General features: G+C 41.3%; 11 non-coding genes across 11 annotated transcripts; 6 read left to right on the top strand and 5 right to left on the bottom strand.

The window, feature by feature from the left end:
* The first annotated feature begins 1,791 nt into the window (after positions 1-1,791).
* Positions 1,792-1,863, top strand: TRNAQ-CUG (transfer RNA glutamine (anticodon CUG)). Its single transcript has one exon. It is a non-coding gene; the product is annotated as a tRNA-Gln (tRNA).
* Positions 1,864-2,777: 914 nt separating this feature from the next.
* On the bottom strand, positions 2,778-2,849 carry TRNAQ-UUG (transfer RNA glutamine (anticodon UUG)). The gene has a single exon. It is a non-coding gene; the product is annotated as a tRNA-Gln (tRNA).
* Positions 2,850-7,985: 5,136 nt separating this feature from the next.
* On the top strand, positions 7,986-8,057 carry TRNAQ-CUG (transfer RNA glutamine (anticodon CUG)). Its single transcript has one exon. It is a non-coding gene; the product is annotated as a tRNA-Gln (tRNA).
* A 912-nt stretch (positions 8,058-8,969) lies between these two features.
* On the bottom strand, positions 8,970-9,041 carry TRNAQ-UUG (transfer RNA glutamine (anticodon UUG)). Its single transcript has one exon. It is a non-coding gene; the product is annotated as a tRNA-Gln (tRNA).
* Positions 9,042-9,300: 259 nt separating this feature from the next.
* TRNAQ-CUG (transfer RNA glutamine (anticodon CUG)) lies at positions 9,301-9,372 on the top strand. The gene has a single exon. It is a non-coding gene; the product is annotated as a tRNA-Gln (tRNA).
* A 909-nt stretch (positions 9,373-10,281) lies between these two features.
* Positions 10,282-10,353, bottom strand: TRNAQ-UUG (transfer RNA glutamine (anticodon UUG)). The gene has a single exon. It is a non-coding gene; the product is annotated as a tRNA-Gln (tRNA).
* Positions 10,354-12,707: 2,354 nt separating this feature from the next.
* TRNAQ-CUG (transfer RNA glutamine (anticodon CUG)) lies at positions 12,708-12,779 on the top strand. The gene has a single exon. It is a non-coding gene; the product is annotated as a tRNA-Gln (tRNA).
* A 914-nt stretch (positions 12,780-13,693) lies between these two features.
* TRNAQ-UUG (transfer RNA glutamine (anticodon UUG)) lies at positions 13,694-13,765 on the bottom strand. The gene has a single exon. It is a non-coding gene; the product is annotated as a tRNA-Gln (tRNA).
* Positions 13,766-18,901: 5,136 nt separating this feature from the next.
* Positions 18,902-18,973, top strand: TRNAQ-CUG (transfer RNA glutamine (anticodon CUG)). The gene has a single exon. It is a non-coding gene; the product is annotated as a tRNA-Gln (tRNA).
* A 913-nt stretch (positions 18,974-19,886) lies between these two features.
* TRNAQ-UUG (transfer RNA glutamine (anticodon UUG)) lies at positions 19,887-19,958 on the bottom strand. Its single transcript has one exon. It is a non-coding gene; the product is annotated as a tRNA-Gln (tRNA).
* Positions 19,959-24,910: 4,952 nt separating this feature from the next.
* On the top strand, positions 24,911-24,982 carry TRNAQ-CUG (transfer RNA glutamine (anticodon CUG)). Its single transcript has one exon. It is a non-coding gene; the product is annotated as a tRNA-Gln (tRNA).
* The last annotated feature ends 580 nt before the right edge of the window (positions 24,983-25,562 follow it).

Below are 25,562 nucleotides of genomic sequence, written 5' to 3'. Positions count from 1 at the left end.
GGCATGTAAAGGTAACCTCTCTCCTACCTTGTGTTTTTTTACTTTTTAACTTCCCCTTCCGAGTCATGATCATGTAACTGAATTTACATTTTTAGATTTTAACTGCAGTAGTTGCTTGTTTTTCATTTTTATTGTTTGTGTACGCATACATCCCTTTTTGTGGGGAGGGGGGAGTGATGTCTGTTTACTTATATTAGCTAATATAGGTCATTTTATGTCCGCTTACAATATGTGTCAGGATTTTTTATGTCGTTTCCAATCAATGTCTAATATCAAGTGGTTTGCAGCAGTCATACAAAGGCACGTAACACCCCCAAAACACCTACATAAGTTAGAAATACTCCGGAAGAGTACTCAGTTTATGAAAAGGCGGTGAATCCCAAATAGAACTGTAAATGTAAGCTAGCAAGCAGACCGTGCACCCCTGTTTGGAACTATGACCTGTGTGTTGCCCTCTATTAACAGAACAATGTAACTGCAGCCCATGTCACATAAAATAGAAAGTAGAGATTATGCAAATTACCTCCCAGAAGAGCCTGGTGTCACCCCAAAAGGTGTCATGCTTTTCACACCAAGAAACATCCACACATAGATCCCTGCGAACCTCAAAAACGTACAGGAAACCCTGTCCAGCGCTTTGCTCCCAGAGGAGATAAGGTTGAAAAACCACCCTATGTTAAAAGTGTCCATAATCCATGCCAGCTGCCCTGTTTATAGAACCTGTCCATTTGTGGCCATTCAGGGCCTAGGGGCATGAGTGGAAGGGTTTAACCTGCCTGGGTTCTTGGGCATGGTTTCATCATGCATCAGTTTACAATGGCACTCTGCCGCTTTGTCAAGCTTTAAAGAAGCCTGACTCCTGCAGAGCAAAAGATCTGATTATTTCCTTACATGTTTTGTACGTAAGAATGCGGATGGTGCTCTGAACCTCCTATGGTGGTTATTAAGCATGGTATACATACCATAGCATGTAACTGTGCCTACAAATGGAACATTTTGTTCATTTATTAGGGAGTTGTGAAAATGGCAAAATCAAATTGCCATTACTGACACAGACCAGCTGCCGCTGTCCGGACATTTCGTCGAAAGACATTTGGTCGACGTAATTTGGTCGAAAGCCAAATGGTCGATTTATTTATTTATTTATTTATTTATATATTTTTTAGGTTGTAGTTTAGGGAAAAAAAGGGGGTTGGGGGGACCCCCCCAAACCCCCCTCCCAAAAAAAAAAGTGAAAATAAAAAACAAATGCAATTCGCCCATTTGGTTTTCGACCAAATGGTTTCGACCAAATGTCCTGTCGACAAATTTTTTTCGACAAAATGTCTGGCAACCCAGCTGCCGACTGTTGCTATTGACAGGAGTTCCAGGTGAATAAACTGAGGAGATCACCAGTTCAATTACCTGTGAACGCATTTTGAAGCTCATTCACAACCAGTTCATGCCCGTTCTCTCCATTTTGGCTTTCTGGCTGGCCGAGGGGCCCTTCATTAATGTTCTTTGCTAGCCATTACACCATGGGCCCCTTGCTGGTGCAACCCGACAGAGTTGTAACAGAAATGAGAATCGAGATCTCATGCATCATTTTAACAAACTCATATTCCTAGCCCACGGATATTATGCAAATGTGGAACTGTTTAGTTGGTTGTTGCGCAATAGCAAACTCTTTGCTTTACAGCTCATTTGGATAGGATTCTTCCTCTGGAGGCATAAGATAAAAGAATATTGCATACATTCTCTAAAAGGCTCTTTTTTTGCTGCAATGACGTTCATCATGTCACTAAGTATGTAGGTTCCATGGTGTAATGGTTAGCACTCTGGACTCTGAATCCAGCGATCTGAGTTCGAATCTCAATGGGACCTTGGGAATTACTGTGTTTGTTTTCCTCTCAGTGTCTTGTTTTAATAGCAATGACGCTGCTGTGTCGCCCACTTTCACAGCATTATTCCCTGGGTGCATTTGAAAAAAGAAAGATTTTCCATGGATGACGCTCTTTAGCCACAATGAAACCCACCACTTTCTGTGGTGTGAAGGACCCATGGTGTAATGGTAGCACCCTGGAGGTTGAATCCAATAATTTGCATTCAAATCTCTGTAAGAGCTTACCATCAGTCGAACCTTTCCCTTATCGTTTATTGTGGATGTCTTCTTTGAAGAAAGGTATGATCCAACTAAAGTAAGTACATTCACGAATGGGCCCTGGGTCGGTACAAACAGTATTTATACACCTCAGGCCTTTTGTGAATTAAGAAAAGTGTGTTCTTCGTTCTATTTTTCATCTCAAACTGATACCTTCATTTTACAAACATGTAAAGACTGTTAAGACGCTTGATTAATATCATTGATTCTGAATATGGTTGCTTTTCATAGGATTAACCCTTTAACAATTTTGAAAGAGAATGGCGATACAATAGAGCTGCTTTTCCCAAAATGGTATTATTAATGTTGTTGCTGCATCTTCAAGTAAAAAGAGAATCCATTGGGTCACAGATTGAGCATGTTTCTTAACATTGAGTTAAGTTTGAAAATTTCAAATCTTTTATGTATGTTTCCGATGCAGATCTGCCCATCGACTCAGAATGACCTCACTGTTCATACATTTAAAAAAAAATGCATAAAGGTTAAGGTGCTAGGCACAAAAGTGGATTTTTATGAAAAGTTATGCCAGAGAGTGAGAGCGAAAATGAATACCCTACACCACTAACCTTATGAATATTACTATCGTTGGCCTATAATTTAAGACAAAAAGGAGACAAAGTGTGTTAGAGCAAGAGAGAGGTTCCACCGAGACTTGAACTCGGATCGCTGGATTCAAAGTCCAAAGTGCTAACCATTACACCATGGAACCCTTGTTGAGCAGAGGTTCATAAGGGCAATGAGAATATAGGGCACAGTCAAGATTTTTACTGACCTATAGTAAGCGTTTACTGATATTATATCGAAGCAGCACTGTTGCTGTTGGATGCTGTGCAATCGCAAAGTATTGGCTTCATGCCTTATTTGGATCAAATTCTTCCTCTGGAGTCTAATGATATAGGAATATTACATATTTTCTCTGATGTGCTCTGTTTTTTCAGAATGAAGTGCATCATGCTACTGATTATGTAGGTTCCATGGTGTAATGGTTAGCACTTTGGACTCTGAATCCAGCGATCTGAGTTCAAATCTGGGTGGGACCTTGGGGCTGCTTCTCTTTTAGAGTTGCCTTTCATTTGCAGATAGATATAACAGCAATAGCTTTGCTTTACAGCCCACTTTGATGGCAGTCTTCTTTGACCAAAGAATATTAATAGTTTCTGGGGATGACTCTCTTTTGCCACAAAGAAACTGCCCACTCTCATATCTTTAAAGCTCCAAGGTATAATGGCTATTAAACTGGCTTTTGATCTCAGCGATTTGCATTCAAAGCCCAGGAGGCCCCTAAAATCAGTTGAATTGTTTCCTGATAATTTAGAGTTTATTTCTTCTTTCGAGAAAGGTGTGATCCAAATAAAGTAAGTACATTTAAACAAGGGCACTTGCGAGATGCACCTGAGAGCGTTGATTCAGAAATGGCAATATAGAGCACATTTACAATTTTTACAGATTCATAGTCCCAATTGACTGATATCATACAAACACAGCAATGCTGTCGATTGACGTTGTGCTATAGCAATCTCTGTGCTTTATAGATCATGTAGATCAAATTCTTCCTCTTGAGGCATATGATTAAGCAATATTAAATATTGTTTCTGACTGCCTCTGTTTTGGCATAATGAAGTTCAGCATTTGCGTAAGTATTTAGGTTCCATGGTCTAATGGTTAGTAGGCTGGACTCTGAATTTAGTAATCCGACATGTTATAGCTATATTTTGTTTTCCTTTGGGTGTATTGTCATTTTATGCACATAGATTTCCTAGCAGTGGCTGTGATGAATAGTTCAATTTGATAGCAGCTTCCTTTCGAGAATTTGAAAAAAAAGAATTAAATAGTCTCTCTGGATGACTCTGCTTTGATTTCTATGTGCACATTCCTTTTGCGTTTCAGAGGGATTGACCAACATACACAACAGTGCTTGGAAGACCTCTTCCTCCCTCATGGCATGTAAAGCTAACCTCTCTCCTACCTTGTGTTTTTTTACTTTTTAACTTCCCCTTCTGAGTCATGATCATGTAACTGAATTTACATTTTTAGATTTTAACTGCAGTAGTTGCTTGTTTTTCATTTTTATTTTTTGTGTACGCATACATCCCTTTTTGTGGGGAGGGGGGAGTGATGTCTGTTTACTTATATTAGCTAATATAGGTAATTTTATGTCCGCTTACAATATATGTCAGGATTTTTTATGTCGTTTCCAATCAATGTCTAATATCAAGTGGTTTGCAGCAGTCATACAAAGGCACGTAACACCCCCAAAACACCTACATAAGTTAGAAATACTCCCGAAGAGTACTCAGTTTATGAAAAGGCGGTGAATCCCAAATAAAACTGTAAATGTAAGCTAGCAAGCAGACCGTGCACCCCTGTTTGGAACTATGACCTGTGTGTTGCCCTCTATTAACAGAACAATGTAACTGCAGCCCATGTCACATAAAATAGAAAGTAGAGATTATGCAAATTAACTCCCAGAAGAGCCTGGTGTCACCCCAAAAGGTGTCATGCTTTTCACACCAAGAAACATCCACACATAGATCCCTGCGAACCTCAAAAACGTACAGGAAACCCTGTCCAGCGCTTTGCTCCCAGAGGAGATAAGGTTGAAAAACCACCCTATGTTAAAAGTGTCCATAATCCATGCCAGCTGCCCTGTCTATAGAACCTGGCTGTTCGTGGCCATTCGGGGCCTGGGGGCATGAGTGGAAGGGTTTAACCGGCCTGGGTTCTTGGGCATGGTTTCATCATGCCTCAGTTTACAATGGCACTCTGCCGCTTTGTCAGGCTTTAAAGAAGCCTGACTCCTGCAGAGCAAAAGATCTGATTTTTCCTTACATGTTTTGTACGTAAGAATGCGGATGGTGCTCTGAACCTCCTATGGTGGTTATTAAGCATGGTATACATACCATAGCATGTAACTGTGCCTACAAATGGAACATTTTGTTCATTTATTAGGGAGTTGTGAAAATGGTAAAATCAAATTGCCATTACTGACACAAACCAGTGTTAAGACGGATTTCTGAACTCTGTCCTGGTGGCGCAGAAGTTCACAAGGCCAACCTAATTACTTGGAACAGGGTAACCTCTGGACGAGCCAGACCAATCAAGGTAGCGATCGCGGCGGTCAAGACTAGGTCTCAAGAGGGGTGAGGGTGACTGAAAGCCCGCAATGAGCACACAAAACCAGAACACTTACAAACTACTCCAAACAGGTGTTATATCAAAAATATATACACATTTATTTTAAGGCCTTTAAAACAACGACCGTAGCGAGAAAATCACGATATCACAATACTAAGCCAACACATACCATATCAACACAATATATATACAAATACACAGTCGCAAGCGTTTAAAGCACGAAATATGTAGTCCACCTGAAAGGGAAGGAAAACAGGCAGTGCGATAATGCTTTCGACTCAGTTCGCCTTCAGAGGCACCTAACTAGATGGAAGTCCGAGCCCTGCGAAGAGTGGAGCCTTGTGCTCAAAGTACCTGCACACGCTGGTGCCAACGGGCAAAAGGAGAAGTTCTTCGGAGGAAGTCAGGCAGTTCGGGTTAGTGCACAGCAGAAGAAGAACAGGGTCCGCAACTCAAGCGCAGCCTCCACAGCGGGCAGAAGCAGAGCGCGAGTACGGCAAAAAGGGTGCTGTTTTACACAGCGGGGAAAAGCAATGGGCTACTGCAGGAGGGCGACCATATCCTAGCTATGCTACTCACCGGTCCCCAAACCAAGCAGACCCAGGCTTCTCCACGTTAGTTTCAGCAGCTGGCAGGTTCAGAAGAGCAGGGAACGCCTCGTAGTCGTGTAGAGCAAAAAGACGTCCCAATCGACGAAACTGGCACAGTTTGTTGCCGCAGCAGGACAACGGAGCGGCCGTGCGTATCTGAGTCAAAAGTACACTCCTCCCTTCAGACCTGGGAACGGCAAGTGCACGAAGCGTGGGAGAGTGACAAGGACTCGAGATATGGCACAACCTGGCGGCGGTTGCAGAGCCAGACTCCTTTGTAAGCTGGTCAGTCAACTGGATGGCCCAGAGACGCTTCCGAAGGCTTACTTGGCAGGAGATGGTTGAAGATGCCGGGAATAGCTGTTCCTGGTATTCCAAAGGTCGAAGCACCAGTACAGGCCTTCTGGTTCGATCAAGGAGGAAAGGGTTTCACAGGACGACAGCAGTGCAAAGGAGGAGTCCTTCAGCGGGTCACCAGCGATTCCTCGGTCCAGCCTCTTGGTTGCAGGATACTTGGCTCCTGTATTCCTTCGTTCGTGAGAACTCATGAGATCGACATGGTAGTGGTGTTTCCAGCCCCCTCTTATCCACGGTTCCCTTCGCGCCAAAACGGAGGGGAGCCAATGGGAGATCCACTCATCAAAACACATACCATATGTGGACCAATCACGGACCACGGTGGTCCCAGGCATTCACACCACCCTAGACTCTCTGGCACCCAGGATGTGTATTGGGACCAGACATCCCAGCCCACACCCTGGAGGCACACAAACGACATGTAGAAGCCCGCGAAAGCATCGGTGTTTCGCGGGAAAGTACATGCCCAAATAAGGAAGGTTCCGGGTCGCTGGACCTGGGGAAGGTGAAGGGAGCAAGACGGTCAGTGGATAGGACAAAGGAGCCTCGTGGTCTGGCCATTTTGGGGAGCCAGGCCACCATTTTGGGTTCAGTGCAAAAACGTGCTCAGAACGCCAAAAGGAGCTCAAAATATACAAAACGATCGCTGCCACCATTCCAGTCCCTGAATGACTTGCACCGATCAAATACCATCCTAAAAGAGTATCTAGGGCCTGTAGAAGGCTAGAGACCCAAGAGAGCTGTAACTTAGCTTAGAGTGCCCTCTTGTGTCGTGTTGCACTAAAGCTGCGACACGATAAAAGAAACTACGGGAAACAACGTTCCCCCGTACTGACTGTCTTAAGGGCATGTCAGTTTCCCCGTAAGAAAGGAGCGAAAGCCCAGAGAAGTGCGGCAGAAGGCTGCGCTTCTCTGGCAAAGTCAAGAACAAGGTTAAAAACAATAGCAAAAAGTTTAGGGGTTGCCACATGGAAGGAAAATTCCCAACAATTACGAAATCTTTCCTAACAACCAGCTGCCGCTGTCCGAACATTTCGTCGAAAGACATTTGGTCGACGTAATTTGGTCGAAAGCCAAATGGTCGATTTTTTTATTTATTTATATATATTTTTTTTAGGTTGTAGTTTAGGGAAAAAAAGGGGTTTTTAGAAAAAAAGTGGGTTGGGGGGACCCCCCCAAACCCCCACCCCCCCCAAAAAAAAAAGTGAAAATAAAAAACAAAAGCAATTCGGCGATTTGGTTTTCGACCAAATGGTTTCAACCAAATGTACTGTCGACACATTTTCTTCGACAAAATGTCTGGCAACCCAGCTGCCGACTGTTGCTATTGACAGAAGTTCCAGGTGAATAAACTGAGGAGATAACCAGTTCAATTACCTGTGAACGCATTTTGAAGCTCATTCACAACCAGTTCATGCCCGTTCTCTCCATTTTGGCTTTCTGGCTGGCCGAGGGGCCCTTCAGTAATGTTCTTTGCTAACCATTACACCATGGGCCCCTTGCTGGTGCAACCTGACAGAGTTGTAACAGAAATGAGAATCGAGATCTCATGCATCATTTTAACAAACTCATATTCCTAGCCCACGGATATTATGCAAATGTGGAACGTTTAGTTGGTTGTTGCGCAATAGCAAACTCTTTGCTTTACAGCTCATTTGGATAGGATTCTTCCTCTGGAGGCATAAGATAAAAGAATATTGCATACATTCTCTAAAAGGCTCTTTTTTTGCTGCAATGACGTTCATCATGTCACTAAGTATGTAGGTTCCATGGTGTAATGGTTAGCACTCTGGACTCTGAATCCAGCGATCCAAGTTCAAATCTCGATGGGACCTTCGGAATTACTGTGTTTGTTTTCCTCTCAGTGTCTTGTTTTAATAGCAATGACGCTGCTGTGTCGCCCACTTTCATAGCATTATTCCCTGGGTGCATTTGAAAAAAGAAAGATTTTCCATGGATGACGCTCTTTAGCCACAATGAAACCCACCACTTTCTGTGGTGTGAAAGACCCATGGTGTAATGGTAGCACCCTGGAGGTTGAATCCAATAATTTGCATTCAAATCTCTGTAAGAGCTTACCATCAGTCGAACCTTTCCCTTATCGAATATTGTGGATGTCTTATTTAAAGAAAGGTTTGATCCAACTAAAGTAAGTACATTCACGAATGGGCCCTTGGTCGGTACAAACAGTATTTATACACCTCAGGCCTTTTGTGAATTAAGAAAACTGTGTTCTTCGTTCTATTTTTCATCTCAAACTGATACCTTCATTTTACAAACATGTAAAGACTGTTAAGACGCTTGATTAATATCGTTGATTCTGAATATGGTCGCTTTTCATAGGATTAACCCTTTAACAATTTTGAAAGAGAATGGCGATACAATAGAGCTGCTTTTCCCAAAATGGTATTATTAATGTTGTTGCTGCATCTTCAAGTAAAAAGAGAATCCATTGGGTCACAGATTGAGCATGTTTCTTAACATTGAGTTAAGTTTGAACATTTCAAATCTTTTATGTATGTTTCCGATGCAGATCTGCCCATCGACTCAGAATGACCTCACTGTTCATACATTTAAAAAAATGCATAAAGGTTAAGGTGCTAGGCACAAAAGTGGATTTTTATGAAAAGTTATGCCAGAGATTGAGAGCGAAAATGAATACCCTACACCACTAACCTTATGAGTATTACTATCTTTGGCCTATAATTTAAGACAAAAAGGAGACAAAGTGTGTTAGAGCAAGAGAGAGGTTCCACCGAGACTTGAACTCGGATCGCTGGATTCAAAGTCCAAAGTGCTAAACATTACACCATGGAACCCTTGTTGAGCAGAGCTTCATAAGGGCAATGAGAATATAGGGCACAGTCAAGATTTTTACTGACCTATAGTAAGCGTTTACTGATATTATATCGAAGCAGCACTGTTGCTGTTGGATGCTGTGCAATCGCAAAGTATTGGCTTCATGCCTCATTTGGATCAAATTCTTCCTCTGGAGTCTAATGATATAGGAATATTACATATTTTCTCAGATGTGCTCTGTTTTGCCAGAATGAAGTGCATCATGCTACTGATTATGTAGGTTCCATGGTGTAATGGTTAGCACTCTGGACTCTGAATCCAGCGATCCGAATTCAAATCTCGGTGGGACCTTGGGGCTGCTTCTCTTTTAGAGTTGCCTTTCATTTGCATATAAATATAACAGCAATAGCTTTGCTTTACAGCCCACTTTGATGGCAGTCTTCTTTGACCAAAGAATATTAATAGTCTCTGGGGATGACTCTCTTTTGCCACAAAGAAACTGCCCACTCTCATATCTCCAAAGCTGCAAGGTATAATGGCTATTAAACTGGCTTTTGATCTCAGCGATTTGCATTCAAAGCCCAGGAGGCCCCTAAAATCAGTTGAATTGTTTCCTGATAATTTAGAGTTTATTTCTTCTTTCGAGAAAGGTGTAATCCAAATAAAGTAAGTACATTTAAACAAGGGCACTTGATCAGTAAATGCACTACTTTCTAGAACTCATAACTCTTGTAAGTTATAAAAAGTTTGCTCTCCATACAGTTTGTCAGCTCAAAGAATTACATTTTTTACACATTTAATAAGACCATCAAATTGCTTGAAACATAGGAATGATTGTGAAAGTGAATATGATTCACCAAAATAATTGTATAACATTTTTTAATGTTAATAAAATAGGGCTTTTTCCAATCTTTTCACATCAATGTTGTTTCTGCATGTTCCAGTGAGCAGAGAATCTACTGCACATAGTGTGTACATTTTTCTTTTCATAGAGTTAAGGTTGGACATTATTCATCTGTGGAAAGTGTTTCTGAGAGATATCTGGGTGCCCACTCTGATTGACCTTAGGGATTGTACATTAACGATATGTAGTTGCATCACTGTATTGGTATCAGGCACCAAAGTGCATTTAAATGTAATGTCGTGCAGAGAGAGAGAGAGAGTGTGAAAACGGCTACCTGAGTCGACTGAACTTCTGAATATTAACTCTGTTGAATTGTAATTTGAGAAATTAGAAAATGGAGTGTAAGAGCAAGATAATGGTTCCACCGAGACTTGAACTCGGATCGTTGGATTCAAAGTCCAAAGTGCTAACCATTACACCATGGAACCCTTGCAAGATGCACCTGAGAGCGTTGAATCAGAAATGGCAATATAGAGCACATTTACAATTTTTTACAGATTCATAGTCCCAATTGACTGATATCATACAAACACAGCAATGTTGTCGATTGACGTTGTGCTATAGCAATCTCTGTGCTTTATAGATCATGTAGATCAAATTCTTCCTCTTGAGGCATATGATTAAGCAATATTAAATATTGTTTCTGACTGCCTCTGTTTTGGCATAATGAAGTTCAGCATTTGCGTAAGTATTTAGGTTCCATGGTCTAATGGTTAGTAGGCTGGACTCTGAATTTAGTAATCCGACATGTTATAGCTATATTTTGTTTTCCTTTGGGTGTATTGTCATTTTATGCACATAGATTTCCTAGCAGTGGCTGTGATGAATAGTTCAATTTGATAGCAGCTTCCTTTCGAGAATTTGAAAAAAAAAGAATTAAATAGTCTCTCTGGATGACTCTGCTTTGATTTCTATGTGCACATTCCTTTTGCGTTTCAGAGGGATTGACCAACATACACAACAGTGCTTGGAAGACCTCTTCCTCCCTCATGGCATGTAAAGGTAACCTCTCTCCTACCTTGTGTTTTTTTACTTTTTAACTTCCCCTTCCGAGTCATGATCATGTAACTGAATTTACATTTTTAGATTTTAACTGCAGTAGTTGCTTGTTTTTCATTTTTATTGTTTGTGTACGCATACATCCCTTTTTGTGGGGAGGGGGGAGTGATGTCTGTTTACTTATATTAGCTAATATAGGTCATTTTATGTCCGCTTACAATATGTGTCAGGATTTTTTATGTCGTTTCCAATCAATGTCTAATATCAAGTGGTTTGCAGCAGTCATACAAAGGCACGTAACACCCCCAAAACACCTACATAAGTTAGAAATACTCCGGAAGAGTACTCAGTTTATGAAAAGGCGGTGAATCCCAAATAGAACTGTAAATGTAAGCTAGCAAGCAGACCGTGCACCCCTGTTTGGAACTATGACCTGTGTGTTGCCCTCTATTAACAGAACAATGTAACTGCAGCCCATGTCACATAAAATAGAAAGTAGAGATTATGCAAATTACCTCCCAGAAGAGCCTGGTGTCACCCCAAAAGGTGTCATGCTTTTCACACCAAGAAACATCCACACATAGATCCCTGCGAACCTCAAAAACGTACAGGAAACCCTGTCCAGCGCTTTGCTCCCAGAGGAGATAAGGTTGAAAAACCACCCTATGTTAAAAGTGTCCATAATCCATGCCAGCTGCCCTGTTTATAGAACCTGTCCATTTGTGGCCATTCAGGGCCTAGGGGCATGAGTGGAAGGGTTTAACCTGCCTGGGTTCTTGGGCATGGTTTCATCATGCATCAGTTTACAATGGCACTCTGCCGCTTTGTCAAGCTTTAAAGAAGCCTGACTCCTGCAGAGCAAAAGATCTGATTATTTCCTTACATGTTTTGTACGTAAGAATGCGGATGGTGCTCTGAACCTCCTATGGTGGTTATTAAGCATGGTATACATACCATAGCATGTAACTGTGCCTACAAATGGAACATTTTGTTCATTTATTAGGGAGTTGTGAAAATGGCAAAATCAAATTGCCATTACTGACACAGACCAGCTGCCGCTGTCCGGACATTTCGTCGAAAGACATTTGGTCGACGTAATTTGGTCGAAAGCCAAATGGTCGATTTATTTATTTATTTATTTATTTATATATTTTTTAGGTTGTAGTTTAGGGAAAAAAAGGGGGTTGGGGGGACCCCCCCAAACCCCCCTCCCAAAAAAAAAAGTGAAAATAAAAAACAAATGCAATTCGCCCATTTGGTTTTCGACCAAATGGTTTCGACCAAATGTCCTGTCGACAAATTTTTTTCGACAAAATGTCTGGCAACCCAGCTGCCGACTGTTGCTATTGACAGGAGTTCCAGGTGAATAAACTGAGGAGATCACCAGTTCAATTACCTGTGAACGCATTTTGAAGCTCATTCACAACCAGTTCATGCCCGTTCTCTCCATTTTGGCTTTCTGGCTGGCCGAGGGGCCCTTCATTAATGTTCTTTGCTAGCCATTACACCATGGGCCCCTTGCTGGTGCAACCCGACAGAGTTGTAACAGAAATGAGAATCGAGATCTCATGCATCATTTTAACAAACTCATATTCCTAGCCCACGGATATTATGCAAATGTGGAACTGTTTAGTTGGTTGTTGCGCAATAGCAAACTCTTTGCTTTACAGCTCATTTGGATAGGATTCTTCCTCTGGAGGCATAAGATAAAAGAATATTGCATACATTCTCTAAAAGGCTCTTTTTTTGCTGCAATGACGTTCATCATGTCACTAAGTATGTAGGTTCCATGGTGTAATGGTTAGCACTCTGGACTCTGAATCCAGCGATCTGAGTTCGAATCTCAATGGGACCTTGGGAATTACTGTGTTTGTTTTCCTCTCAGTGTCTTGTTTTAATAGCAATGACGCTGCTGTGTCGCCCACTTTCACAGCATTATTCCCTGGGTGCATTTGAAAAAAGAAAGATTTTCCATGGATGACGCTCTTTAGCCACAATGAAACCCACCACTTTCTGTGGTGTGAAGGACCCATGGTGTAATGGTAGCACCCTGGAGGTTGAATCCAATAATTTGCATTCAAATCTCTGTAAGAGCTTACCATCAGTCGAACCTTTCCCTTATCGTTTATTGTGGATGTCTTCTTTGAAGAAAGGTATGATCCAACTAAAGTAAGTACATTCACGAATGGGCCCTGGGTCGGTACAAACAGTATTTATACACCTCAGGCCTTTTGTGAATTAAGAAAAGTGTGTTCTTCGTTCTATTTTTCATCTCAAACTGATACCTTCATTTTACAAACATGTAAAGACTGTTAAGACGCTTGATTAATATCATTGATTCTGAATATGGTTGCTTTTCATAGGATTAACCCTTTAACAATTTTGAAAGAGAATGGCGATACAATAGAGCTGCTTTTCCCAAAATGGTATTATTAATGTTGTTGCTGCATCTTCAAGTAAAAAGAGAATCCATTGGGTCACAGATTGAGCATGTTTCTTAACATTGAGTTAAGTTTGAAAATTTCAAATCTTTTATGTATGTTTCCGATGCAGATCTGCCCATCGACTCAGAATGACCTCACTGTTCATACATTTAAAAAAAAATGCATAAAGGTTAAGGTGCTAGGCACAAAAGTGGATTTTTATGAAAAGTTATGCCAGAGAGTGAGAGCGAAAATGAATACCCTACACCACTAACCTTATGAATATTACTATCGTTGGCCTATAATTTAAGACAAAAAGGAGACAAAGTGTGTTAGAGCAAGAGAGAGGTTCCACCGAGACTTGAACTCGGATCGCTGGATTCAAAGTCCAAAGTGCTAACCATTACACCATGGAACCCTTGTTGAGCAGAGGTTCATAAGGGCAATGAGAATATAGGGCACAGTCAAGATTTTTACTGACCTATAGTAAGCGTTTACTGATATTATATCGAAGCAGCACTGTTGCTGTTGGATGCTGTGCAATCGCAAAGTATTGGCTTCATGCCTTATTTGGATCAAATTCTTCCTCTGGAGTCTAATGATATAGGAATATTACATATTTTCTCTGATGTGCTCTGTTTTTTCAGAATGAAGTGCATCATGCTACTGATTATGTAGGTTCCATGGTGTAATGGTTAGCACTTTGGACTCTGAATCCAGCGATCTGAGTTCAAATCTGGGTGGGACCTTGGGGCTGCTTCTCTTTTAGAGTTGCCTTTCATTTGCAGATAGATATAACAGCAATAGCTTTGCTTTACAGCCCACTTTGATGGCAGTCTTCTTTGACCAAAGAATATTAATAGTTTCTGGGGATGACTCTCTTTTGCCACAAAGAAACTGCCCACTCTCATATCTTTAAAGCTCCAAGGTATAATGGCTATTAAACTGGCTTTTGATCTCAGCGATTTGCATTCAAAGCCCAGGAGGCCCCTAAAATCAGTTGAATTGTTTCCTGATAATTTAGAGTTTATTTCTTCTTTCGAGAAAGGTGTGATCCAAATAAAGTAAGTACATTTAAACAAGGGCACTTGCGAGATGCACCTGAGAGCGTTGATTCAGAAATGGCAATATAGAGCACATTTACAATTTTTACAGATTCATAGTCCCAATTGACTGATATCATACAAACACAGCAATGCTGTCGATTGACGTTGTGCTATAGCAATCTCTGTGCTTTATAGATCATGTAGATCAAATTCTTCCTCTTGAGGCATATGATTAAGCAATATTAAATATTGTTTCTGACTGCCTCTGTTTTGGCATAATGAAGTTCAGCATTTGCGTAAGTATTTAGGTTCCATGGTCTAATGGTTAGTAGGCTGGACTCTGAATTTAGTAATCCGACATGTTATAGCTATATTTTGTTTTCCTTTGGGTGTATTGTCATTTTATGCACATAGATTTCCTAGCAGTGGCTGTGATGAATAGTTCAATTTGATAGCAGCTTCCTTTCGAGAATTTGAAAAAAAAGAATTAAATAGTCTCTCTGGATGACTCTGCTTTGATTTCTATGTGCACATTCCTTTTGCGTTTCAGAGGGATTGACCAACATACACAACAGTGCTTGGAAGACCTCTTCCTCCCTCATGGCATGTAAAGCTAACCTCTCTCCTACCTTGTGTTTTTTTACTTTTTAACTTCCCCTTCTGAGTCATGATCATGTAACTGAATTTACATTTTTAGATTTTAACTGCAGTAGTTGCTTGTTTTTCATTTTTATTTTTTGTGTACGCATACATCCCTTTTTGTGGGGAGGGGGGAGTGATGTCTGTTTACTTATATTAGCTAATATAGGTAATTTTATGTCCGCTTACAATATATGTCAGGATTTTTTATGTCGTTTCCAATCAATGTCTAATATCAAGTGGTTTGCAGCAGTCATACAAAGGCACGTAACACCCCCAAAACACCTACATAAGTTAGAAATACTCCCGAAGAGTACTCAGTTTATGAAAAGGCGGTGAATCCCAAATAAAACTGTAAATGTAAGCTAGCAAGCAGACCGTGCACCCCTGTTTGGAACTATGACCTGTGTGTTGCCCTCTATTAACAGAACAATGTAACTGCAGCCCATGTCACATAAAATAGAAAGTAGAGATTATGCAAATTAACTCCCAGAAGAGCCTGGTGTCACCCCAAAAGGTGTCATGCTTTTCACACCAAGAAACATCCACACATAGATCCCTGCGAACCTCAAAAACGTACAGGAAACCCTGTCCAGCGCTTTGCTCCCAGAGGAGATAAGGTTGAAAAACCACCCTATGTTAAAAGTGTCCATAATCCATGCCAGCTGCCCTGTCTATAGAACCTGGCTGTTCGTGGCCATTCGGGGCCTGGGGGCATGAGTGGAAGGGTTTAACCGGCCTGGGTTCTTGGGCATGGTTTCATCATGCCTCAGTTTACAATGGCACTCTGCCGCTTTGTCAGGCTTTAAAGAAGCCTGACTCCTGCAGAGCAAAAGATCTGATTTTTCCTTACATGTTTTGTACGTAAGAATGCGGATGGTGCTCTGAACCTCCTATGGTGGTTATTAAGCATGGTATACATACCATAGCATGTAACTGTGCCTACAAATGGAACATTTTGTTCATTTATTAGGGAGTTGTGAAAATGGTAAAATCAAATTGCCATTACTGACACAAACCAGTGTTAAGACGGATTTCTGAACTCTGTCCTGGTGGCGCAGAAGTTCACAAGGCCAACCTAATTACTTGGAACAGGGTAACCTCTGGACGAGCCAGACCAATCAAGGTAGCGATCGCGGCGGTCAAGACTAGGTCTCAAGAGGGGTGAGGGTGACTGAAAGCCCGCAATGAGCACACAAAACCAGAACACTTACAAACTACTCCAAACAGGTGTTATATCAAAAATATATACACATTTATTTTAAGGCCTTTAAAACAACGACCGTAGCGAGAAAATCACGATATCACAATACTAAGCCAACACATACCATATCAACACAATATATATACAAATACACAGTCGCAAGCGTTTAAAGCACGAAATATGTAGTCCACCTGAAAGGGAAGGAAAACAGGCAGTGCGATAATGCTTTCGACTCAGTTCGCCTTCAGAGGCACCTAACTAGATGGAAGTCCGAGCCCTGCGAAGAGTGGAGCCTTGTGCTCAAAGTACCTGCACACGCTGGTGCCAACGGGCAAAAGGAGAAGTTCTTCGGAGGAAGTCAGGCAGTTCGGGTTAGTGCACAGCAGAAGAAGAACAGGGTCCGCAACTCAAGCGCAGCCTCCACAGCGGGCAGAAGCAGAGCGCGAGTACGGCAAAAAGGGTGCTGTTTTACACAGCGGGGAAAAGCAATGGGCTACTGCAGGAGGGCGACCATATCCTAGCTATGCTACTCACCGGTCCCCGAACCAAGCAGACCCAGGCTTCTCCACGTTAGTTTCAGCAGCTGGCAGGTTCAGAAGAGCAGGGAACGCCTCGTAGTCGTGTAGAGCAAAAAGACGTCCCAATCGACGAAACTGGCACAGTTTGTTGCCGCAGCAGGACAACGGAGCGGCCGTGCGTATCTGAGTCAAAAGTACACTCCTCCCTTCAGACCTGGGAACGGCAAGTGCACGAAGCGTGGGAGAGTGACAAGGACTCGAGATATGGCACAACCTGGCGGCGGTTGCAGAGCCAGACTCCTTTGTAAGCTGGTCAGTCAACTGGATGGCCCAGAGACGCTTCCGAAGGCTTACTTGGCAGGAGATGGTTGAAGATGCCGGGAATAGCTGTTCCTGGTATTCCAAAGGTCGAAGCACCAGTACAGGCCTTCTGGTTCGATCAAGGAGGAAAGGGTTTCACAGGACGACAGCAGTGCAAAGGAGGAGTCCTTCAGCGGGTCACCAGCGATTCCTCGGTCCAGCCTCTTGGTTGCAGGATACTTGGCTCCTGTATTCCTTCGTTCGTGAGAACTCATGAGATCGACATGGTAGTGGTGTTTCCAGCCCCCTCTTATCCACGGTTCCCTTCGCGCCAAAACGGAGGGGAGCCAATGGGAGATCCACTCATCAAAACACATACCATATGTGGACCAATCACGGACCACGGTGGTCCCAGGCATTCACACCACCCTAGACTCTCTGGCACCCAGGATGTGTATTGGGACCAGACATCCCAGCCCACACCCTGGAGGCACACAAACGACATGTAGAAGCCCGCGAAAGCATCGGTGTTTCGCGGGAAAGTACATGCCCAAATAAGGAAGGTTCCGGGTCGCTGGACCTGGGGAAGGTGAAGGGAGCAAGACGGTCAGTGGATAGGACAAAGGAGCCTCGTGGTCTGGCCATTTTGGGGAGCCAGGCCACCATTTTGGGTTCAGTGCAAAAACGTGCTCAGAACGCCAAAAGGAGCTCAAAATATACAAAACGATCGCTGCCACCATTCCAGTCCCTGAATGACTTGCACCGATCAAATACCATCCTAAAAGAGTATCTAGGGCCTGTAGAAGGCTAGAGACCCAAGAGAGCTGTAACTTAGCTTAGAGTGCCCTCTTGTGTCGTGTTGCACTAAAGCTGCGACACGATAAAAGAAACTACGGGAAACAACGTTCCCCCGTACTGACTGTCTTAAGGGCATGTCAGTTTCCCCGTAAGAAAGGAGCGAAAGCCCAGAGAAGTGCGGCAGAAGGCTGCGCTTCTCTGGCAAAGTCAAGAACAAGGTTAAAAACAATAGCAAAAAGTTTAGGGGTTGCCACATGGAAGGAAAATTCCCAACAATTACGAAATCTTTCCTAACAACCAGCTGCCGCTGTCCGAACATTTCGTCGAAAGACATTTGGTCGACGTAATTTGGTCGAAAGCCAAATGGTCGATTTTTTTATTTATTTATATATATTTTTTTTAGGTTGTAGTTTAGGGAAAAAAAGGGGTTTTTAGAAAAAAAGTGGGTTGGGGGGACCCCCCCAAACCCCCACCCCCCCCAAAAAAAAAAGTGAAAATAAAAAACAAAAGCAATTCGGCGATTTGGTTTTCGACCAAATGGTTTCAACCAAATGTACTGTCGACACATTTTCTTCGACAAAATGTCTGGCAACCCAGCTGCCGACTGTTGCTATTGACAGAAGTTCCAGGTGAATAAACTGAGGAGATAACCAGTTCAATTACCTGTGAACGCATTTTGAAGCTCATTCACAACCAGTTCATGCCCGTTCTCTCCATTTTGGCTTTCTGGCTGGCCGAGGGGCCCTTCAGTAATGTTCTTTGCTAACCATTACACCATGGGCCCCTTGCTGGTGCAACCTGACAGAGTTGTAACAGAAATGAGAATCGAGATCTCATGCATCATTTTAACAAACTCATATTCCTAGCCCACGGATATTATGCAAATGTGGAACGTTTAGTTGGTTGTTGCGCAATAGCAAACTCTTTGCTTTACAGCTCATTTGGATAGGATTCTTCCTCTGGAGGCATAAGATAAAAGAATATTGCATACATTCTCTAAAAGGCTCTTTTTTTGCTGCAATGACGTTCATCATGTCACTAAGTATGTAGGTTCCATGGTGTAATGGTTAGCACTCTGGACTCTGAATCCAGCGATCCAAGTTCAAATCTCGATGGGACCTTCGGAATTACTGTGTTTGTTTTCCTCTCAGTGTCTTGTTTTAATAGCAATGACGCTGCTGTGTCGCCCACTTTCATAGCATTATTCCCTGGGTGCATTTGAAAAAAGAAAGATTTTCCATGGATGACGCTCTTTAGCCACAATGAAACCCACCACTTTCTGTGGTGTGAAAGACCCATGGTGTAATGGTAGCACCCTGGAGGTTGAATCCAATAATTTGCATTCAAATCTCTGTAAGAGCTTACCATCAGTCGAACCTTTCCCTTATCGAATATTGTGGATGTCTTATTTAAAGAAAGGTTTGATCCAACTAAAGTAAGTACATTCACGAATGGGCCCTTGGTCGGTACAAACAGTATTTATACACCTCAGGCCTTTTGTGAATTAAGAAAACTGTGTTCTTCGTTCTATTTTTCATCTCAAACTGATACCTTCATTTTACAAACATGTAAAGACTGTTAAGACGCTTGATTAATATCGTTGATTCTGAATATGGTCGCTTTTCATAGGATTAACCCTTTAACAATTTTGAAAGAGAATGGCGATACAATAGAGCTGCTTTTCCCAAAATGGTATTATTAATGTTGTTGCTGCATCTTCAAGTAAAAAGAGAATCCATTGGGTCACAGATTGAGCATGTTTCTTAACATTGAGTTAAGTTTGAACATTTCAAATCTTTTATGTATGTTTCCGATGCAGATCTGCCCATCGACTCAGAATGACCTCACTGTTCATACATTTAAAAAAAATGCATAAAGGTTAAGGTGCTAGGCACAAAAGTGGATTTTTATGAAAAGTTATGCCAGAGAGTGAGAGCGAAAATGAATACCCTACACCACTAACCTTATGAATATTACTCTCTTTGGCCTATAATTTAAGACAAAAAGGAGACAAAGTGTGTTAGAGCAAGAGAGAGGTTCCACCGAGACTTGAACTCAGATCGCTGGATTCAAAGTCCAAAGTGCTAACCATTACACCATGGAACCCTTGTTGAGCAGAGCTTCATAAAGGCAATGAGAATATAGGGCACAGTCAAGATTTTTACTGACCTATAGTAAGCGTTTACTGATATTATATCGAAGCAGCACTGTTGCTGTTGGATGCTGTGCAATCGCAAAGTATTGGCTTCATGCCTCATTTGGATCAAATTCTTCCTCTGGAGTCTAATGATATAGGAATATTACATATTTTCTCTGATGTGCTCTGTTTTGCCAGAGTGAAGTGCATCATGCTACTGATTACGTAGGTTCCATGGTGTTATGGTTAGCACTCTGAACTCTGAATCCAGCGATCCGAGTTCAAATCTCCGTGTGACCTTGGGGCTGCTTCTCTTTTAGAGTTGCCTTTCATTTGCAGATAGATATAACAGCAATAGCTTTGCTTTACAGCCCACTTTGATGGCAGTCTTCTTTGACCAAAGAATATTAATAGTTTCTGGGGATGACTCTCTTTTGCCACAAAGAAACTGCCCACTCTCTTATCTCCAAAGCTCCAAGGTATAATGGCTATTAAACTGGCTTTTGATCTGAGCGATTTGCATTCAAAGCCCAGGAGGCCCCTAAAATCAGTTGAATTGTTTCCTGATAATTTAGAGTTTATTTCTTCTTTTGAGAAAGGTGTGATCCAAATAAAGTAAGTACATTTAAACAAGGGCACTTGATCAGTAAATGCACTACTTTCTAGAACTCATAACTCTTGTAAGTTATAAAAAGTTTGCTCTCCATACAGTTTGTCAGCTCAAAGAATTACATTTTTTACACATTTAATAAGACCATCAAATTGCTTGAAACATAGGAATGATTGTGAAAGTGAATATGATTCACCAAAATAATTGTATAACATTTTTTAATGTTAATAAAATAGGGCTTTTTCCAATCTTTTCACATCAATGTTGTTTCTGCATGTTCCAGTGAGCAGAAAATCTACTGCACATAGTGTGTACATTTTTCTTTTCATAGAGTTAAGGTTGGACATTATTCATCTGTGGAAAATGTTTCTGAGAGATATCTGGGTGCCCACTCTGATTGACCTTAGGGATTGTACATTAACGATATGTAGTTGCATCACTGTATTGGTATCAGGCACCAAAGTGCATTTAAATGTAATGTCGTGCAGAGAGAGAGAGAGTGTGAAAACGGCTACCTGAGTCGAATGAACTTCTGAGTATTAACTCTGTTGAATTGTAATTTGAGAAATTAGAAAATGGAGTGTAAGAGCAAGATAATGGTTCCACCGAGACTTGACCTCGGATCGTTGGATTCAAAGTCCAAAGTGCTAACCATTAAACCATGGAACCCTTGCGAGATGCACCTGAGAGCGTTGATTCAGAAATGGCAATATAGAGCACATTTACAATTTTTACAGATTCATAGTCCCAATTGACTGATATCATACAAACACAGCAATGCTGTCGATTGACGTTGTGCTATAGCAATCTCTGTGCTTTATAGATCATGTAGATCAAATTCTTCCTCTTGAGGCATATGATTAAGCAATATTAAATATTGTTTCTGACTGCCTCTGTTTTGGCATAATGAAGTTCAACATTTGCGTAAGTATTTAGGTTCCATGGTCTAATGGTTAGTAGGCTGGACTCTGAATTTAGTAATCCGACATGTTATAGCTATATTTTGTTTTCCTTTGGGTGTATTGTCATTTTATGCACATAGATTTCCTAGCAGTGGCTGTGATGAATAGTTCAATTTGATAGCAGCTTCCTTTCGAGAATTTGAAAAAAAAAGAATTAAATAGTCTCTCTGGATGACTCTGCTTTGATTTCTATGTGCACATTCGTTTTGCGTTTCAGAGGGATTGACCAACATACACAACAGTGCTTGGAAGACCTCTTCCTCCCTCATGGCATGTAAAGCTAACCTCTCTCCTACCTTGTGTTTTTTTACTTTTTAACTTCCCCTTCCGAGTCATGATCATGTAACTGAATTTACATTTTTAGATTTTAACTGCAGTAGTTGCTTGTTTTTCATTTTTATTTTTTGTGTACGCATACATCCCTTTTTGTGGGGAGTGGGGAGTGATGTCTGTTTACTTATATTAGCTAATATAGGTCATTTTATGTCCGCTTACAATATATGTCAGGATTTTTTATGTCGTTTCCAATCAATGTCTAATATCAAGTGGTTTGCAGCAGTCATACAAAGGCACGTAACACCCCCAAAACACCTACATAAGTTAGAAATACTCCGGAAGAGTACTCAGTTTATGAAAAGGCGGTGAATCCCAAATAGAACTGTAAATGTAAGCTAGCAAGCAGACCGTGCACCCCTGTTTGGAACTATGACCTGTGTGTTGCCCTCTATTAACAGAACAATGTAACTGCAGCCCATGTCACATAAAATAGAAAGTAGAGATTATGCAAATTAACTCCCAGAAGAGCCTGGTGTCACCCCAAAAGGTGTCATGCTTTTCACACCAAGAAACATCCACACATAGATCCCTGCGAACCTCAAAAACGTACAGGAAACCTGTCCAGCGCTTTGCTCCCAGAGGAGATAAGGTTGAAAAGCCACCCTATCTTAAAAGTGTCCATAATCCATGCCAGCTGCCATGTCTATAGAACCTGGCCATTCGGGGCCTAGGGACATGAGTGGAAGGGTTTAACCGGCCTGGGTTCTTGGGCATGGTTTCATCATGCCTCAGTTTACAATGGCACTCTGCCGCTTTGTCAGGATTTAATGAAGCCTGATTCCTGCAGAGCAAAAGATCTGATTATTTCCATACATGTTTTGTACGTAAGAATGCGGATGGTGCTCTGAACCTCCTATGGTGGTTATTAAGCATTGTATACATACCATAGCATGTAACTGTGCCTACAAATGGAACATTTTGTTCATTTATTAGGGAGTTGTGAAAATGGCAAAATCAAATTGCCATTACTGACACAGACCAGCTGCCGCTGTCTGGACATTTCGTCGAAAGACATTTGGTCGACGTAATTTGGTCGAAAGCCAAATGGTCGATTTTTTTATTTATTTATATATATATTTTTTAGGTTGTAGTTTAGGGAAAAAAAGGGGGTTGGGGGGACCCCCCCAAACCCCCCCCCCAAAAAAAAAAGTGAAAATAAAAAACAAAAGCAATTCGGCCATTTGGTTTTCGACCAAATGGTTTCGACCAAATGTCCTGTCGACAAATTTTTTTCGACAAAATGTCTGGCAACCCAGCTGCCGAATGTTGCTATTGACAGGAGTTCCAGGTGAATAAACTGAGGAGATCACCAGTTCAATTACCTGTGAACGCATTTTGAAGCTCATTCACAACCAGTTCATGCCCGTTCTCTCCATTTTGGCTTTCTGGCTGGCCGAGGGGCCCGTCAGTAATGTTCTTTGCTAACCATTACACCATGGGCCCCTTGCTGGTGCAACCTGACAGAGTTGTAACAGAAATGAGAATCGAGATCTCATGCATCATTTTAACAAACTCATATTCCTAGCCCACGGATATTATGCAAATGTGGAACTGTTTAGTTGGTTGTTGCGCAATAGCAAACTCTTTGCTTTACAGCTCATTTGGATAGGATTCTTCCTCTGGAGGCATAAGATAAAAGAATATTGCATACATTCTCTAAAATGCTCTTTTTTTGCTGCAATGACGTTCATCATGTCACTAAGTATGTAGGTTCCATGGTGTAATGGTTAGCACTCTGGACTCTGAATCCAGCGATCCGAGATCAAATCTTGATGGGACCTTGGGAATTACTGTGTTTGTTTTCCTCTCAGTGTCTTGTTTTAATAGCAATGACGCTGCTGTGTCGCCCACTTTCATAGCATTATTCCCTGGGTGCATTTGAAGAAAGAAAGATTTTCCATGGATGACGCTCTTTAGCCACAATGAAACCCACCACTTTCTGTGGTGTGAAAGACCCATGGTGTAATGGTAGCACCCTGGAGGTTGAATCCAATAATTTGCATTCAAATCTCTGTAAGAGTTTACCATCAGTCGAACCTTTCCCTTATTGTTTATTGTGGATGTCTTCTTTGAAGAAAGGTATGATCCAACTAAAGTAAGTACATTCACGAATGGGCCCTTGGTCGGTACAAACAGTATTTATACACCTCAGGCATTTTGTGAATTAAGAAAAGTGTGTTCTTCGTTCTATTTTTCATCTCAAACTGATACCTTCATTTTACAAACATGTAAAGACTGTTAAGACGCTTGATTAATATCATTGATTCTGAATATGGTCGCTTTTCATAGGATTAACCCTTTAACAATTTTGAAAGAGAATGGCGATACAATAGAGCTGCTTTTCCCAAAATGGTATTATTAATGTTGTTGCTGCATCTTCAAGTAAAAAGAGAATCCATTGGGTCACAGATTGAGCATGTTTCTTAACATTGAGTTAAGTTTGAACATTTCAAATCTTTTATGTATGTTTCCGATGCAGATCTGCCCATCGATTCAGAATGACCTCACTGTTCATACATTTAAAAAAAATGCATAAAGGTTAAGGTGCTAGGCACAAAAGTGGATTTTTATGAAAAGTTATGCCAGAGAGTGAGAGCGAAAATGAATACCCTACACCACTAACCTTATGAATATTACTCTCTTTGGCCTATAATTTAAGACAAAAAGGAGACAAAGTGTGTTAGAGCAAGAGCGAGGTTCCACCGAGACTGCTGGATTCAAAGTCCAAAGTGCTAACCATTACACCATGGAACCCTTGTTGAGCAGAGCTTCATAAAGGCAATGAGAATATAGGGCACAGTCAAGATTTTTACTGACCTATAGTAAGCGTTTACTGATATTATATCGAAGCAGCACTGTTGCTGTTGGATGCTGTGCAATCGCAAAGTATTGGCTTCATGCCTCATTTGGATCAAATTCGTCCTCTGGAGTCTAATGATATAGGAATATTACATATTTTCTCTGATGTGCTCTGTTTTGCCAGAGTGAAGTGCATCATGCTACTGATAACGTAGGTTCCATGGTGTAATGGTTAGCACTCTGGACTCTGAATTCAGCGATCCGAGTTCAAATCTCGGTGTGACCTTGGGGCTGCTTCTCTTTTAGAGTTGCCTTTCATTTGCAGATAGATATAACAGCAATAGCTTTGCTTTACAGCCCACTTTGATGGCAGTCTTCTTTGACCAAAGAATATTAATAGTTTCTGGGGATGACTCTCTTTTGCCACAAAGAAACTGCCCACTCTCTTATCTCCAAAGCTCCAAGGTATAATGTCTATTAAACTGGCTTTTGATCTGAGCGATTTGCATTCAAAGCCCAGGAGGCCCCTAAAATCAGTTGAATTGTTTCCTGATAATTTAGAGTTTATTTCTTCTTTTGAGAAAGGTGTGATCCAAATAAAGTAAGTACATTTAAACAAGGGCACTTGATCAGTAAATGCACTACTTTCTAGAACTCATAACTCTTGTAAGTTATAAAAAGTTTGCTCTCCATACAGTTTGTCAGCTCAAAGAATTACATTTTTTACACATTTAATAAGACCATCAAATTGCTTGAAACATAGGAATGATTGTGAAAGTGAATATGATTCACCAAAATAATTGTATAACATTTTTTAATGTTAATAAAATAGGGCTTTTGCCAATCTTTTCACATCAATGTTGTTT

The sequence above is a fragment of the Ambystoma mexicanum genome, chromosome 5p, assembly GCF_040938575.1.
Source record: "Ambystoma mexicanum isolate Mex_15411 chromosome 5p, UKY_AmexF1_1, whole genome shotgun sequence".
Taxonomy (NCBI): domain Eukaryota; kingdom Metazoa; phylum Chordata; class Amphibia; order Caudata; family Ambystomatidae; genus Ambystoma; species Ambystoma mexicanum.
Note: the sequence above shows the minus strand (reverse complement) of the source record. Positions and strands in the feature narration are given on the sequence as shown.